The sequence below is a fragment of the Gorilla gorilla genome, chromosome 11, assembly GCF_029281585.2.
Source record: "Gorilla gorilla gorilla isolate KB3781 chromosome 11, NHGRI_mGorGor1-v2.1_pri, whole genome shotgun sequence".
In the NCBI taxonomy this organism is placed as follows: domain Eukaryota; kingdom Metazoa; phylum Chordata; class Mammalia; order Primates; family Hominidae; genus Gorilla; species Gorilla gorilla.
In genome coordinates this window covers 110,822,371-110,838,154 of record NC_073235.2, presented here as the reverse complement: position 1 = coordinate 110,838,154, position 15,784 = coordinate 110,822,371, and positions in this window count along the sequence as shown.

Here is a 15,784-nt window from a genome sequence, read left to right as displayed (position 1 = left end):
AACCCCCTGCCCAACCTTGATGAGAGTAGTGCCAATGTCACTTTTTAAGAAGAGCCTGAGGAGAACTGTTGTGTCATCTCAGAAAATATAATCTGCCACAGATGGAAAGTGGTAAAGATGAGATTCTATTGTCTCTACTAAAAATACAAAAAATTAGCTGGGCATGGTGGTGGGTGCCTGTAATCCCAGCTACTTGGGAGGCTGAGGCAGGAGAATTGCTTGAACCCAGGAGGCGGAAGTTGCAGTGAGCCGAGGTCGCACCATTGCTCTCCAGCCTGGGCGACAGAGTGAGACTCTGTCTCTAAATAAATAAATTGAAAAACAACACCTGAAATTGGAGGTTGCATGGAGAAATAAAAATTGCATATTTAAATGATTTTGAAATTACATACATTTTATGTTTATGCTTACAAAAGAACATATGGAAAACATAATGAGAATAAGTAACAGACCACCTTTTTTAACTCCAACATAATGTATTTTCTATATCACACCTATACATTTTCTACATTAAAATAGTTCCAAAGGTCTATAGCGTGCTCGTCGAAGTAAAATTACACTCATAATGAAAACTGTTTTGTTGATAATCATTTATCTGTTGATCCAAATAAAGAATTTCATATTAATAAAAAGAACCAGAAAATTAATATTGCTCATCATTATTATTGAAACTCTATTATAAACTCTGTCCCCAGCCTGCTGTGGCAGAGGTAACACTTAAATATGAAGCCTAACTCAGAAGTCTTAGTATGTTCCTGAAACCTTCTATCTAGTCTACTTACAGCTAACAGTTAAACTAGATCCTGAGCAGGAAGGGGAGAGGGAAGTGCCTAGTGACTAATGATCTAACTGAAGTGACAAAATAAGACTCTTCTTTCTGACACCATGATTCTGAGATTAATTTCATGAAATGTTCCATGGAGTTGGTGAAGGAGGTGTGTGCTCTGCTTGCAGGGCTCCATACACAACTATTAATAAGATTGTGCTGGGTGCAGTGGCTCACGCCTGTAATCCCAGCACTTTGGGAAGCAGAGACGGGCGGATCATGAGGTCAAGAGATAGAGACCATCCTGGCCAACATGGTGAAACCACGTCTCTACCAAAAATACAAAAATTAGCCTGGCATGGTGGTGGGCACCTGTAGTCCCAGCTACTTGGGAGGCTGAGGCAGGAGAATGGTGTGAACCCAGGAGGTGGAGGTTGCAGTGAGCCAAGATCGCGCGACTATACTCCAGCCCGGCGACAGAGCGAGACTCTATCTCGAAAAAAAAAAAAAAAGATTGTGATTCTCAACTAAAAGTACAGAGTAAAGAGAGCATGGCAGCAGTGAAAGAGAGGTGAGATGTATTGTTTGATAACAACATATTCTATGTTATATTGTAATTTTATTTGGGGGAGCACTGTAAAAACCTTATTTCCATAATGTAAATATTTTTTAAAAATAAGATGGTTGAGTTTACCAAGATGGAAGATGTTATAAAAAGTTATGAGAGCACTGAGGTCAACCTAATTTATTTCACTGCTCAGATCCTTTTAGAGCCTTTCTTCAACTTTTTTTTTTTAAGAAATTAATGTTTATTTTCCATCAGCCTTATTTCCATGTTGCTTAAGAGCCTGTGGAAGAACAGTTTAAGATCACTCAGTGGTTGTTCCTACCCATTCACTGGCCTGAGCACGGGAGCTGCAGACCAGTTTCAGCGGCAGGCTGAGTGCTCCAGTCTTCAGTGGGGACCTGCTGAATAGGCCCAGAGGGCACCTGCGCAACTTCAGGCCAGTCTGCAACCTCAGGCTCAGTAGCAGCAAACTCAGGAGTTGGAGCAGTCCATTCACCCTGAAATTCCTCCTGGGTCTCAGCTTTTCCAGCTGTGGCCTGCTCTTCTTTTTCAATCTCTCCAGGATCTCTAGAAACAGAGATCAGGCATGACCTCCTATGGGTGTTCATGGGAGAAAGTGCTACGTGTGCAAAGAAATTCCCAGGCCAGCGTCCACCACTTTGGACCCACTAGCAAGCTCTCTTGTTGTTGTATGGGATGGCCATGTCCACACAGTGCAGAGGACACAAGGCAATGGTGGGCAGGTTAACACAAGATGCCTTTGCGAGAGGCTGGTGGTCAGCCCTGGAATCAGTAACCACCAGCAGACACTCCCAAAAGGCTGACCGGATCTGGTGAGTGAAGGTTCTAGGAGTGAAGCTACCAGCAATAAGAGTGGCTCCCATGACAGCAGCAACCTTCAGCACAGCCACCTGGCCAGTGTTCCTAGAGGACATGACATTGACCTCAGAGGGGTTTTCAATGGCACGAGCTGCCAGCAGAAACTTCTCCCGGGTCCTCTTCAGATTGATGGTGGTCACTTTTCCTTTTGTAATGTACTGTTCCATTTGGAAGTCAAGGTTGGTGCCACCTTAGTGGGTTCCTGCTGCAAGAAATTTGAGGACATCCTTCTCTTTCATTTGCAGGACATAAAGGGCTCTGGACATTGTGAAAGTTTCCCTTTAAGTTATGACGAGAATAAGGAACAGCACCATATAGATAGATCCGTCTTAGGTAGCATGGAAAAACTTCTATGTTATTTTTTATCAAGTACCGAGAACAGTGTGTTAAAGGAAATTATGGCACTTTCTCTCATTTGAGTCAAGCTGTACTGGGAAATATTGTTCTGAGTTTATGAAACGGGGCTGGCACTATTTCCTGGTTTCAAGGCTCATAAAACCTACCCTATTTTTATTTATTTTTTAGGTTTTTTTTTTTTATCAATACTTGGAAGAAGTTAACAAGCTTGTACATATTCCACCTTCTTTCCCTGAATTCCAAGATATCTGTTTAAAGAGGGGGCAATAAGGGATTGGCAGATTCGTTGTGGAAGCTTTACACAGTGAAACGCTTGTCAGGCTTTAATTGTAATGGGATAGGAGTGTATTTGCAGACATGGAAAGATACTCATGATGTGTGGTTGACTGAAGAAAAGGTGGAGAAGGGGCTATAGAACAGCATAGTATTATTTTGGTTAAAATATTATGAATAACATCCATTGGCCGGGTGTGGTGGTTAATGCCTGTAATCCCAGCACTTTGGGAGGCTGAGGCAAGAGGATTGCTTGAGTCCAGGAGTTCAAGACCAGCCTGGCCAACATGGTGAGACCTTGCCTCTACAAAAAATAAATAAAATTAGCCGGGCGTGGTGGGACTTGCCTATAATCCCAGCTACTCAGGAGGGCTGAGGTGAGAGGATCACTTGAGCCAAGGAAGTCGAAGGTGCAGTGAGCTGAGATTGCACCACTGCACTTCAACCTGGGTGACAGAGTCTTGCTGTGTCTCAAAAAAAAGTCATTTAATGAGTACTTTTGATGTGCCATGTATTTTTTTGTTTGCTTGTTTGTTTGTTTTGAGACGGAGTTTGGCTCTGTCGCCCAGGCTGGAGTGCAGTGGTGCCATCTCGGCTCACTGCAAGCTCCGCCTCCCAGGTTCACGCCATTCTCCTGCCTCAGCCTCCCGAGTAGCTGGGACTACAGGCGCCCGCCGCTACGCCCGGCTAATTTTTTGTATTTTTAGTAGAGACGGGGTTTCACCGTGTTAGCCAGGATGGTCTCATCTCCTGACCTTGTGATCCGCCCACCTCGGCCTCCCAAAGTGCTGGGATTACAGGCGTGAGCCACCGCGCCCGGCCTTTTTTTGGTCTTTCAAATGAGCTACTTTATTTCCAGATGATACAGAATTCAGTCAGACTAAGACCGAAGAGCAAGCTCTGGCAGGATGCTGGGCTGGGTTGACTTTAAATTCACAGCTAAGGCTGAGGAAAAACAAAGATCCAAAGAGGCACAGTATTTTTTATTTTTGTTTTTTATGAAAGATTATTTCTAAATGTACAACAAGCTTCAAGACAACATCTCATTCCAGCTATAGATGGCAAAATGTGCTATGGCAGGGAATCCAAGTGTTTAACTAGGAATGGATCAAGGGCCACCCTTGCCTCAGGCACAAGGAGCAGCTTGCTTTGTGTCAGGATTCCTAACTCCACTGCGTCCAGAGGCCCTTCGCCACGGCCTCGCTTTCAGCATCTCCAGTTTCTGCTGCCCTCCTTGTGTGTCTGCTAGAGAGCCCCATCTTCCTCGTCCATCTCCTTGGCCTGCTTCTTGAGCTGTTTCAGGGGCTTCCATTTGCCACCTTCATGGCTGGATGTGGCACCTGCCACCCCTTTTCCAGACCCTGCCACTGCAAACCTAGGTACTGTTTTAAGTTGTACACATGAATAAACCCATGTAGGTTTTGTAACAGTTTCATGAGGCTGATACTATTAAGATTCTCCTTTTGCAAATGGGAAATTGAGGCACAAAAAGGTTAAACAACTCGGGTCGCAAAGCCATTAGTAGCCAAGACAGGATTCCATAAGCCCTACTCTCCACCATCCATATAAATTTGGGATTGTAGGGGGCTAATAGATAAAATCTACTTTTTCTTTTTGCTCAAATTTGGAGCCATTGAGAGCTAGACACAGAAACCAGGCAAAGAAAATGTCAATCTAATTACTGATGAAGCTGATATTGAAGGAATGGCTTGGATCTAGCGAAGTTCCCTTATTAATACCTGCTAATGCTCTTATTGGGGCTGTCTCACCCCTCAAGTCACTGCATTGCTATATACCACAGGCCTACCTCCCTCATAGGGCCTGATCCTGTCACTGAGGAGTAAACTGAAGGTACTTCCAAATTTATGAGCCAGGTAAGTCAGCAGGGGATGTGTCCTTCCAAGCTTCATGAGTATGTATAGAAAGATGTCTGTAAAAATGAATAAATGGCCGTATGGATGAACACATGAAATAGGAGTGACAACCAACCAAGAAGAATTGTAATTATTTTGTATTACAACCCAAAAACAGTAATGTTTCCCAAGAAGATGACTTTGAATGATAATCATTTTTTGAAAGAAGAAAATGAGCTTAAATCAAATGAGCTTTAATCAAAGAGCTTAAATCAAATAATTTTCTGATACTTGTCATCAAGAATATAGCAATTAGGGGCCTGGCATGGTGGCTCATGCCTGTAATTCCAACACTTTGTGAGGCCGAGGCTGGTGGATCACTTGAGATCAGGAGTTTGGGACCAGCCTGACCAACATGGTGAAACCCCATCTCTACTAAAAATAAAAAAATTAGCTGGGCGTGGTGGCATGCGCCTGTCATCCCAGCTACTGGGGAGGCTGAGGCAGGAGAATTGCTTGAACCTGGGAGGCAGAGGTTGCAGTGAGCTGAGATCACACCACTGCACTCCATCCTGGGTGACAAGAGCAAAATTCAGTCTCAAAAAAAAAAAAAAGAATATACCAATTAGGTATATTATGCCCAGAGTAGAGTGGACACAAAGGAATTTCACCGTAGAGATTCTGCAAGTTATTTTTACTCACTGTTTCTGAGAATCCAGCCTTGCTGTCTTCATCTCTTCTGGTATGAACCCTTTTTTGCAGATTATCATGGAATAACTGGTGAAATGAACGTTCATATCTCACAAACCACAGGATTTTGGAGGCAGCAAGGGCAATTAAAACTACCTCTCGGCCAGGCACAGTGGCTCACGCCTGTAATCCCAGCACTTTGGGAGGCCGAGGTGGGTGGATCACAAGATCAGAAGTTCGAGACCAGCCTGGCCAACATGGTGAAACCCTGTCTCTACTAAAAATATAAAAATTAGCCAGACATGGTGGTGCACACCTGTAATCCCAGCTACCTAGGAGGCTGAGGCAGGAGAATCGTTTGAACCCGGGAGGCGGAGGTTGCAGTGAGCTGAGATCGCACCATTGCATTCCAGCCTGGGCGACAGGGTGAGACTCTATCTTGAAAAAACAAATAAGCAAACAAACAACTACCTCTCTCTAACAGAAATACAAAGATAACTTTTTCTGAGCTGGCACCAAATTTAAAAAGAACCATTTTATTCTTGCAGAAAAGCTCAGTAAAATTCAACTTCATGCTTCTAGATGTGGCTCTACAGATGGGATCTAATCTGAAAGAACAGATTATAAATAACTCTGTTTCTAAATTTTGCTCATCCCAGGCACATTAAGATGGACCCATGACAATTACTAATTCTTCTGTCCATTTGTAGAATTTTTAATTGAAATACAATAAATATACAGAAAAGAGCACGCATCATGAGTATACAGCTCGGTGAATTTTTACAAGCTGAACATTCCCTTGTTAGCCCCAGATCAAGACCCAGAATGTTAGAGAACCCAGGAAGTCCCCAGATGTGCCCCTTCCACATCCTGGCAACAAAGATTTAGTAACCGTTCCCCTGACTTCCAAAAGCCTAGAGTCGTTTTACCATTTTTTGTACTTTATATACATGAATCAGATCATGTGTGTTCTGCGACTGCCTTCTTTCATTCTACTGTGTTAGTGAGATGAGTCTTTACTTGAGTATAGTTTACACAGTTTTTTGAGGCAAGTTTGCTTTTGAGAATTTAAGGAATGGAATGAAACAAGGTTTCACATGATTAACACAGGCAATTCACTTCTTCACTTTAGGATCAACAAGGCTTGGCTTATCACAGTATCAAATATCCTAGGACAAATGGCAAAGCTAACTATAATTTATTTCAACAAGGAGGGAGATGGATAAAGGAGCGCTGTTTTGAACAACCTGAAGCTTCTGTTTCATGTTTGAAGCCTTCTCAAGTATGTTTGTAACAACAAGGTCACTTGGGCTCTTAATTATGAGGCCTGGCTTCTGGCCTCAGCTTATCTGTGGCCTTAGGGATATTTCTTGTCCTCTGAGATGGAAAATTTTACTCAATATTACCCTTCTAGTTCTTATAGCCTATGATTCCATGTTTCCAACTCAAATCCCTTGACCATCTATCCACACAGCGATCCCGCCTGCATCCAAACCAGCTGATACAGAGAAAAGCCGCAGTTTTAAGTTAGAAGTAATAAAATCAGTCTAATTTTACAAGTTAACTTTCCTTTTTTTCTTTTCTGTTCTTCTTTTTTTCTTTAGACAGAGTCTTTCTCTTTCACCCATGCTGGAGTGCATTGGCACGATCTGGGCTCACTGCAGCCTCCCCAGGTTCAGGTGATTCTCATGCCTCAGCCACCCAAGTAGCTGGGATTACAGATATGTACCACCACACCTGGGTAATTTTTGTGTTCTTAGTAGAGGTGGGGTTTCTTCACGTTGGCCAGGCTTGTCTCAAACTCCTGACCTCAAGTGATCTGCCTGCCCTGGTCTCCCAAAGTGCTGGGATTACAGGCATGAGCCACACGCCTGGCCTAATAGGTAATATTTTAAACACACAAGTTCTGTAACATACAGTTTCTATCTTAAGATATCTTTAATAGCTTGTGTATCTAATAAGTAGACTTTTTTTTTTTTTTTGAAGCAGTCTCACTCTGTTGCCCAGACTGGAATGCAGTGGCGTGACCATGGTTCACTGCAGCCTCGACCTCCCTGGACTTAGGTGATCCTCCTGCCTCAGCTTCCCAAGTAGCTTGGACTACAGGCACGTGACACTATAGCCAGCTTTTTTTTTTAATTCTGTAGAGATGGGGTGTGGCCAAGTTGCCCAGGCTGGTCTGGAACTCCTGGGCTCAAGCAATTCACCCACTTGGCCTCCCAAAGTGCTGGGATTACAGGCATGAGCCACCACATCTGGACCTAATAAGTAGACTTATCTTAGAGTGTGGATAAGGATGAAGTGACAGGCCAGGGCGTCTATTATGTCTCCACCTCATATTCACCCCACTCTTGACATCACTCTAATTGTATCTACACTTGGAGTTGAAGAAAACAAACAAAAAAACCTTCATGGGTCAACTTTAAACTTATTTCTAGATCACGATGGATTCATATCCTTTTCTTCCTATTATTTTGTAAGCAGCACATTTATATTACATTATAATTCAAATATTTTTATATTTAATTCACCATTTAAAACATATGACGGTTTTTACAAACAAATTTTGACTTTTTATTTTCATTTTTCTTATTATACTGCAATTCTATAAAGATAGGAATGCTGCTCAGCCTCAATGTGAGAGGCGTTGCTGGCAGGAAACTAGGAGAATCTCTTCTATTCACTGCCCTCATAAAGGACAAAAACCAATAGGACAAAGACTCTGCCTTCAAGAAGAACACAGTGAAGAAAAGACAGTTAATATGGCCACCTTAATTTTTTTCCAAGAGATGTTTTGGAAACATGACATGATTGGCCTTACCCAGACCTTTTATTTCTCAACAAACTCAAGGAGACAAATCATCCTGAAGTGCTACCCTTGGAAATATCTTCCTTAAAAACAACGATAATAGTAACAAAACAACTAAGAAAATTATTTACTAACCCAATTGGAGAGAATAAAAGGCCATGCTTCAAAAGTTACCTTTTTTTTTTTGTCTAAGAACAAGTTTTACTTTAAAAATAAAAGGACAGGCCAGGCACGGTGCCTCATGCCTATAATCCCAGCACTTTGGGAGGCCAAGGCAAGTGGATCACTTGAGGTCAAGAGTTTAAGACCAGCCTGGCCAACATGGCAAAACCCTGTCTCTACTAAAAATACAAAAATTAGCTGGATGTGGTGGCATACACCTGTAATCCCAGCTACTTGAGAGGCTGAGGCATGAGAATCACTTAAATCCAGGAGATGGAAGTTGCTATAAGCTGAGATTGCACAACCACACTCCAGCCTGGGCGACGGAGGGAGACTCAGTCTAAAAATAAATAAATAAATAAATAATAATTAATTTTTTAAAAAGGACAATCCTGCTTTCAAGAACTTAGGATAAGCATTGAGGGGGAAAGTCACCCCTAATTAAGATATTTCAATGGCAGTCTGTTTCCCAGTGGCTCACCAGGACCCTCTGTGAGTGAGGGAGGCAGAGTCTTCTTAGTGCAAATACTGGAAACTTTCCATCAGAGCACTCTAGGAAATTAAAGATTTTGTCTTTATCTTCAGTACACATTCTTTGTTCTGGAAGCTCTTTCCCAGAGGAAACACCTTTTCACACATTAATGTTAGCTGAACTGCCTGAATTAAAGTTATTGAATAAAGATTTTGTTGCAAGCACGGGGCTACCTTTCCTACCCATTGTCTAAGTTGATCTGCATCCTTCACAAACCTGTTATTAATATTACACACAATGTGTAGATTACCTTAGAAATGTTTAGCACATTGCTTTAATACCCCACGGCTAGCAAATGGCTAGTTACATGTTGCCAAGCATCTTATAATAATGTGTTTTGTTGCAGCCTGAGCCACAAATGGTGAGTCAGGGAAGACGGCACTGACATCCACCAAGAGAAGATCACAAAGAGAGCTCCTACTGGCACCTCTCAGGGTCTGCTTGTTATAACACCTATTGGTGATGCCAGGTGCCAAGCTGCTGATGTCTGCCTTTCTCTTCTGCCTCCACAGCTGGTGGCATTGTCTACCATCATGGCAGAAACTGTGGTACCACTACTGCTGCCAAATTGTCCACCCAGAGGCCGGGCACAGTGGCTCACGTCTGTAATCCCAGCACTTTGGGAGGCCAAGGTGGGTGGATCATGAGGTCAGGAGATCGAGACCATCCTGGCTAACACGGTGAAACCCCGTCTCTACTAAAAATACAAAAAAATAGCCGGGCGTGGTGGCAGGTGCCTGTAGTCCCAGCTACTCAGGAGGCTGAGGCAGCAGAATAGTATGAACTCGGGAGGCGGAGCTTGCCGTGAGCGGAGATCGCGCCACTGCACTCCAGCCTGGGCGACAGAGCAAGACTCTGTGGACAAATTGTCCACCCAGAGTCCCTTGGTGATTACTTTTTGTTTTTATTCACTCTTCTATTGCAGTTCCTTCTACCAAGAATCCTGGGATGAGTTTTGAGGTTGGATTTAGAAGAGTGTATCACTTAGGGTGTCTTTGGCTAAAGTTACCATCCATCTGCAGCTACAACTGGCTTTAAAAATAAAAATACATATATATATATTTTTTAAAGTAATCAAATTTATAAAAACACATATCTGAGCTGGGCATGGTGGCTCATGCCTGTAATCCCAGCACTTTGGGAGGCTGAGGTGGGAGGCTCACCTGAGGTCAGGAGTTGGAGACCGCTGGCCAACATGGCAAAACCCAGTCTCTACTAAAAGTACAAAAATTAGCCGGGTGTGGTGGTGGGCATCTATAATCCCAGCTACTCGGGAAGCTGAGACAGGAGAATTGCTTGAACCCAGGAGGCAGAGGTTGCAGTGAGCCAAGATCGCGCTACTGCACTCCAGCCTGAGTGACAAGAGCGAGACTCCATCTAAAAAAAATAAAAATAAAAAAACACATATCTGGAATTCCTTGGACTCTCATCTATATAGTAGCTTCATCTTCAGATTGATAATAAGTTGGCTATCACAGTGCTGGGCATCATATTTAGTGTGACAATGGCCAGAGGAAAAAAGTGGTCCACCTCTTCCTCATGTCTTTTTTAGAAAGTGAGGAAAGGGCTGGGCTCAGTGGCTCAAGCCTGTAATCCCAGCACTTTGGGAGGCCAACGTGGGTGAATCACTGAGGTCAGGAATTCAAGACCGGCCTGGCCAACACGGCAAAACGTCGTCTGAAGGGGTGGGTTGCCCCTCCACACCTGTGGGTGTTTCTCGTTAGGTGGAACGAGAGACTTGGAAAAGAAAAAGACACAGAGACAAAGTATAGAGAAAGAAATAAGGGGGCCCAGGGGACCAGCGTTCAGGATATGGAGGATCCCGCCGGCCTCTGAGTTCCCTTAGTATTTATTGATCGTTCTTGGGTGTTTCTCGGAGAGGGGGATGTGGCAGGGTCATAGGATAATAGTGGAGAGAAGGTCAGCAGATAAACACGTGAACAAAGGTCTCTACATCATGAACAAGGTAAAGAGTTAAGTGCTGTGCTTTAGATATGCATACACATAAACATCTCAATGCCTTAAAGAGCAGTGTTGCTGCCCGCCTTGTCCCACCTCCAGCCCTAAGGTGGTTTTCCCCTATCTCAGTAGATGGAACATACAATCGGGTTTTATACCGAGACATTCCATTGCCCAGGGATGGGCAGGAGACAGATGCCTTCCTCTTGTCTCAACTGCACAGAGGCGTTCCTTCCTCTTATACTAATCCTCCTCAGCACAGACCCTTTACGGGTGGTGTTGGGCTGGGGGATGGTCAGGTCTTTCCCTTCCCACGAGGCCATATTTCAGACTATCACATGGGGAGAAACCTTGGACAATACCTGGCTTTCCTAGGCAGAGGTCCCTGCGGCCTTCCGCAGTGTTTGTGTCCCTGGGTACTTGAGATTAGGGAGTGGTGATGACTCTTAACGAGCATGCTGCCTTCAAGTGTCTGTTTAACAAAGCACATCTTGCACAGCCCTTAATCCATTTACCCCTGAGTTGACACAGCACATGTTTCAGGGAGCATGGAGTTGGGGGTAAGGTTACAGATTAACAGCATCTCAAGGCAGAAGAATTTTTCTTAGTACAGAACAAAATGGAGTCTCCTATGTCTACTTCTTTCTACACAGACATAGTAACAATCTGATCTCTCTTTCTTTTCCCCACAGCCATCTCTACTAAAAATACAAAAAATTAGCCAGGCATGGTGGCACATGCCTGTAATCCCAGCTACTCAGGAGGCTGAGGCAGGAGAACCCAGGAGGCAGAGGTTGCAGTGAGCCAAGATCACGCCATTGTACTCCAGGCTGGGCAACAGGGCAAGACTCCATTTCAAAAGAAAGGAAGGAAGGAGGGAGGGAGGAAGGGAGGGAAGGAAGGAAGGGAGGAAGGAAGGAAAGGGCTGGTGCTGTGGCTCACACTTTGGGAGGCCCAGGTGGGAGGATTGCTTGAGACCAGAAGTTCAAGACCCGCCTGGGCAGCATAGCAAGACCCTGACTTTACAAAAAAATAAAATAAATATTAGCCGGGCATGGTGGTGCACACCTGTAGTTCCAGCTACTTAGAAGGCTGAGGTGGGAGGATCCCTTGAGCCAGAGGTCAAGGCTACAGTGAGCCATGATCGCACCACTGCACTCCAGTCTGAGCTACAGAGCAAGACCCTGACTCAAAGAAAAACAAAAAGTGAAGAAAACTTTTCCCCAAGCTAGAGGTCAGTGCAACTGCAATAATGGAGCACCATCTGGGATGCCTTCAGCTTTTCACATGTGTCCGTGGTTATCAACCTTATCTGCGTATTAGAGCACCTGGAGAAATTTAAAGGCTATGGCTGCCTGGGTCCTGCTTCCAGATATTCTGAGTTAATTGTTCCAGGGAGTTTTTAACGTTTCTCCAGTGATTCTAAAGTACAGCCAATGTTGAGAACCACTGATGCAAATAGAATTCTGATAATCTCCCAACCCCTGGTCCTGCAGACTTCCCCAAAGGTGCCCAGACACACTTAAATCCTAGCTTGAGCACAGCCATAACCTCATTACCCTAGAATGTCTGGTCTCTGGTGTTCACAGAGAAATTTACTAAATCACATCCTTTTTTCATGCAAAAATGCTATATTTATATATGCCGGTTTACTGTACACTATATGTGCATAAAGTGTCATCCCCCCCACAACAAATGCAAATGCTAAAGATACTACCATCCAGTTACAGAAGAGGAGAGCTATCTTTTTTTTTTCTCTTGCCCAACATAGGTTCACGGCTCAGGCCCCTCTAACAAAAAGCAGATTAACAAGAGAAAAGCATTCAAATGTATTTAATATAAGTTTTACGTGACATGGGAGTCTTAATAAGGAAATGAAGACCCAAAAAAGAGTTAAATTTGTATATTTTTATGGTATGTTTGATGAATAGACAGTCATGGAGAAATATAATTGGGCAAAGGGGGTACAACCTAATGGCAAAAAACAGGGAATCTAGCAAGGCCTGTTTGTTCAGATTCTTTTCTGTGACCCATTGTCTTCAGAGAAAAGGATGTTCCTTTCCTCCATGTATAGAGAGGGCACCTCTCACTCGAGGGCCTTTCGACCTGCTTCAGAAGTAAGTCAGAAAAATCTTTCCTAGGTTTTATGATCTGCTTCAGGGGAGGAGAGATGGCGGGAAGATGAGAGTGACCTTCCTGCTTCCGCTATTTTCTCAAATTCCTTTGTCTTAAAATATTCAATATGTCAAGGTACCAAATTTTGGGGTAGAGAATTCTAAACCCCATTGTGATAAACTCCTGCAGACTCCAATTATTCAACCAATAAGGGCTAGAAAGTTTCTACAAATGAGAAGGCAATGTTGTCTGTTGATGCTCAGGACACGACATGGTCACCCAAAATATGGAACTACGGAATCTGAGAAAACAGCAGAAGCAGGAAGTTCTCTCTGGCCTTCTCCTACCCTTCTCCCCTGAAGCAGGTCATGAAACCTAGGAAGGTCACTCAATGACCTTCTCCCTGGAGGAAAGGAATAAAGGCACAAAGATGCCAAGAAGAATCAGAACAAACAGGCTTTCCTAAGGTCCCCCCAGTTTTTTACCATTAGATCATACCCTTTTGTCCTCAAATCATACTTCTGCACAACTATCCATAAAAATACACAGATTTTTTCCATTTCTTTGGGTCTTCATTTATCAAAACTCCCGTGTCACATAAAACTTATATTAAATAAATTTGTTTGCTTTTTTTTGTTGTTAATATGTCATTGTTAGAGAGGTCTCAGCCATCAGCCTTGCTATGGATGAGTAAAATGTAGTATTTCTTTTTCTCCTTTACAATATGCAATGTGTTCAGAGTTCTTATTATATTCAGGACATAAAAAAATTTTCCATGTCAGATCATGTTTAGTGAATGCATGATATGTATAAAACATTTTAATACTTCTTATTTGGGGGTCACAAAGAAATAGAAATTTTGAGCCAGGCACAGTGGCTCACACCTGTAATCCCAGTACTTTGGGAGGCCAAGGTGGTTGCATCACTTGAGCCCAGAAGTTTGAGGCCAGCCTGGAAAACATAGTGGGACCTTGTCTCTAGAAAAAAAATATTAAAATAATAAAAAAAGAAAATATGATGTTTATACTTCAGGAGCTTACTATCAAAATAGGAGATTCCAAAGAAATTCACTAGTAGAACACTTTAAAAGGGCTGGATAAATACAATGAAGAAAGAGGCAAACACTACTTTATAATAGTAATAACTACCATTTGCAAAAGACTTACTATAATGTTCCAAGCCAACATTATATATATGATATTTCTAATATTTAGGAGAACCCATAAGGTAGATTTTCATTAACAACACTTTACAGAAGAGAGAAGTAAAGTGCAGAAGTAACTTACCCAAAATCACATAGTTATCATTCTATTAACTTACCATGTACTACTGCTACTTTTCAGTAATTTAAATATAAATTTTGATGAAGATGAAAAATTCCTATCAATATTCTGTGGAAGTGGCAATGTTCTGTGACATTTCCACAATATCAAGGTAATATATTATATGCAGATATAATATTGTAAGAATTTTAAAGACTTTGAAAGGGACATTGAAGTCTGATGAACATGCAGTACTTGGGAAGTCAGAATTGCAGAAATGGTCTTTCTCTAGCTAGGTATTCCTCCTCTGTCCCATCTGTATAAAACATGGATATTATTTTTATATCTGCCTCAAGGATACGCTATGAGAACTGAGAATTTCCTAACTATGGCATAAAAGTGTTCTTTGCTGTTGTGTTATTTGTTTTGATTTTAATGTCTTGAGAATAAAAGGTATAAGAAGAGGTGAATTTCCCCCAAAGCTAAAGCAGCCTAGCTGGAGGGCCCTCGTTTTCCTGGGCTCTTGCAACCCTTGACGTGTCCTCCATGGGGAATGCGAAGAGAAAGCAGCATGGCCCCAGCCTGAGGGCCATTCTCCATGTCCTGATGGTGGTCCTGGTTCAGGCTGTGAGGCCACGTAGGTCCTTGGTTTTGCATAGGAAGGAATTCAAGAGTGAGCGAAGAGTAAAACAAAAGCAAGTTTATGAAGACTGCAAAGTAATAAAGGGGTGGCTAGTCCATAGGCAGAGCAGCCCTGATGGCTATTTTTATAGTTATATCTTGATCATATGCTAAACAAGGGATGGATTATTCATGAGTTTTCCAGGAATGGGGTGGGCAATTTCTGGAACTGAGGGCTACTCCCACGTTCAGACCATATAGGATGACTTCCAGATGTTGCCACAGCATTTGTTAACTGTCATGGCACTGGTGGGAGTGTCTTTTAGTATGCTAATATATTATAATTAGTGTATAAGGAGAAGTGAGGATGACCAGAGATCATTTTTGCAGCTTTGGTTGTTTTTTTTTTTTTTTTTTTTTTGAGATGGAGTCTTGTTCTGTTATCCAGGCTGGAGTGCAGTGGCATGATGTCGGCTCTCTGCAACCTCTGCCTCCCGGGTTCAAGCAATTCTCCTGCCTCAGCCTCCCGAGTAGGTGGGACTACAGGCCACCACACTTGGCTAATAATTTTTGTACGGTTTTGGCAGGTTTTAACCGGCTTCTTTACCACATCTCATTTCATAAGTGGAGTCTTTGTGACCTGTGCTTTGCAAAACCAGTCCTGCCAAACTCCTATCTCCTCCCCCATTCAGAGATCTTATACTCCTTTTTAGTCTTAAAGGGTTGCAGGAAGATAAAGGTCTCATCTTCCATAACTGCTTCATGCTGAACAGGGGCCATCATCCCTACCTGCCCTCCTTCTGGAGGCATAGAAATCTCTCACCATCCGATCTAATGATATATAGGAACTCAATATTTTCTGCAGTGGCACAGGCTGGAACCCTTGGGCCAGCTATTTTTGTCTGGAACTGTTATAACTTGGAAGACATAAACTTTAA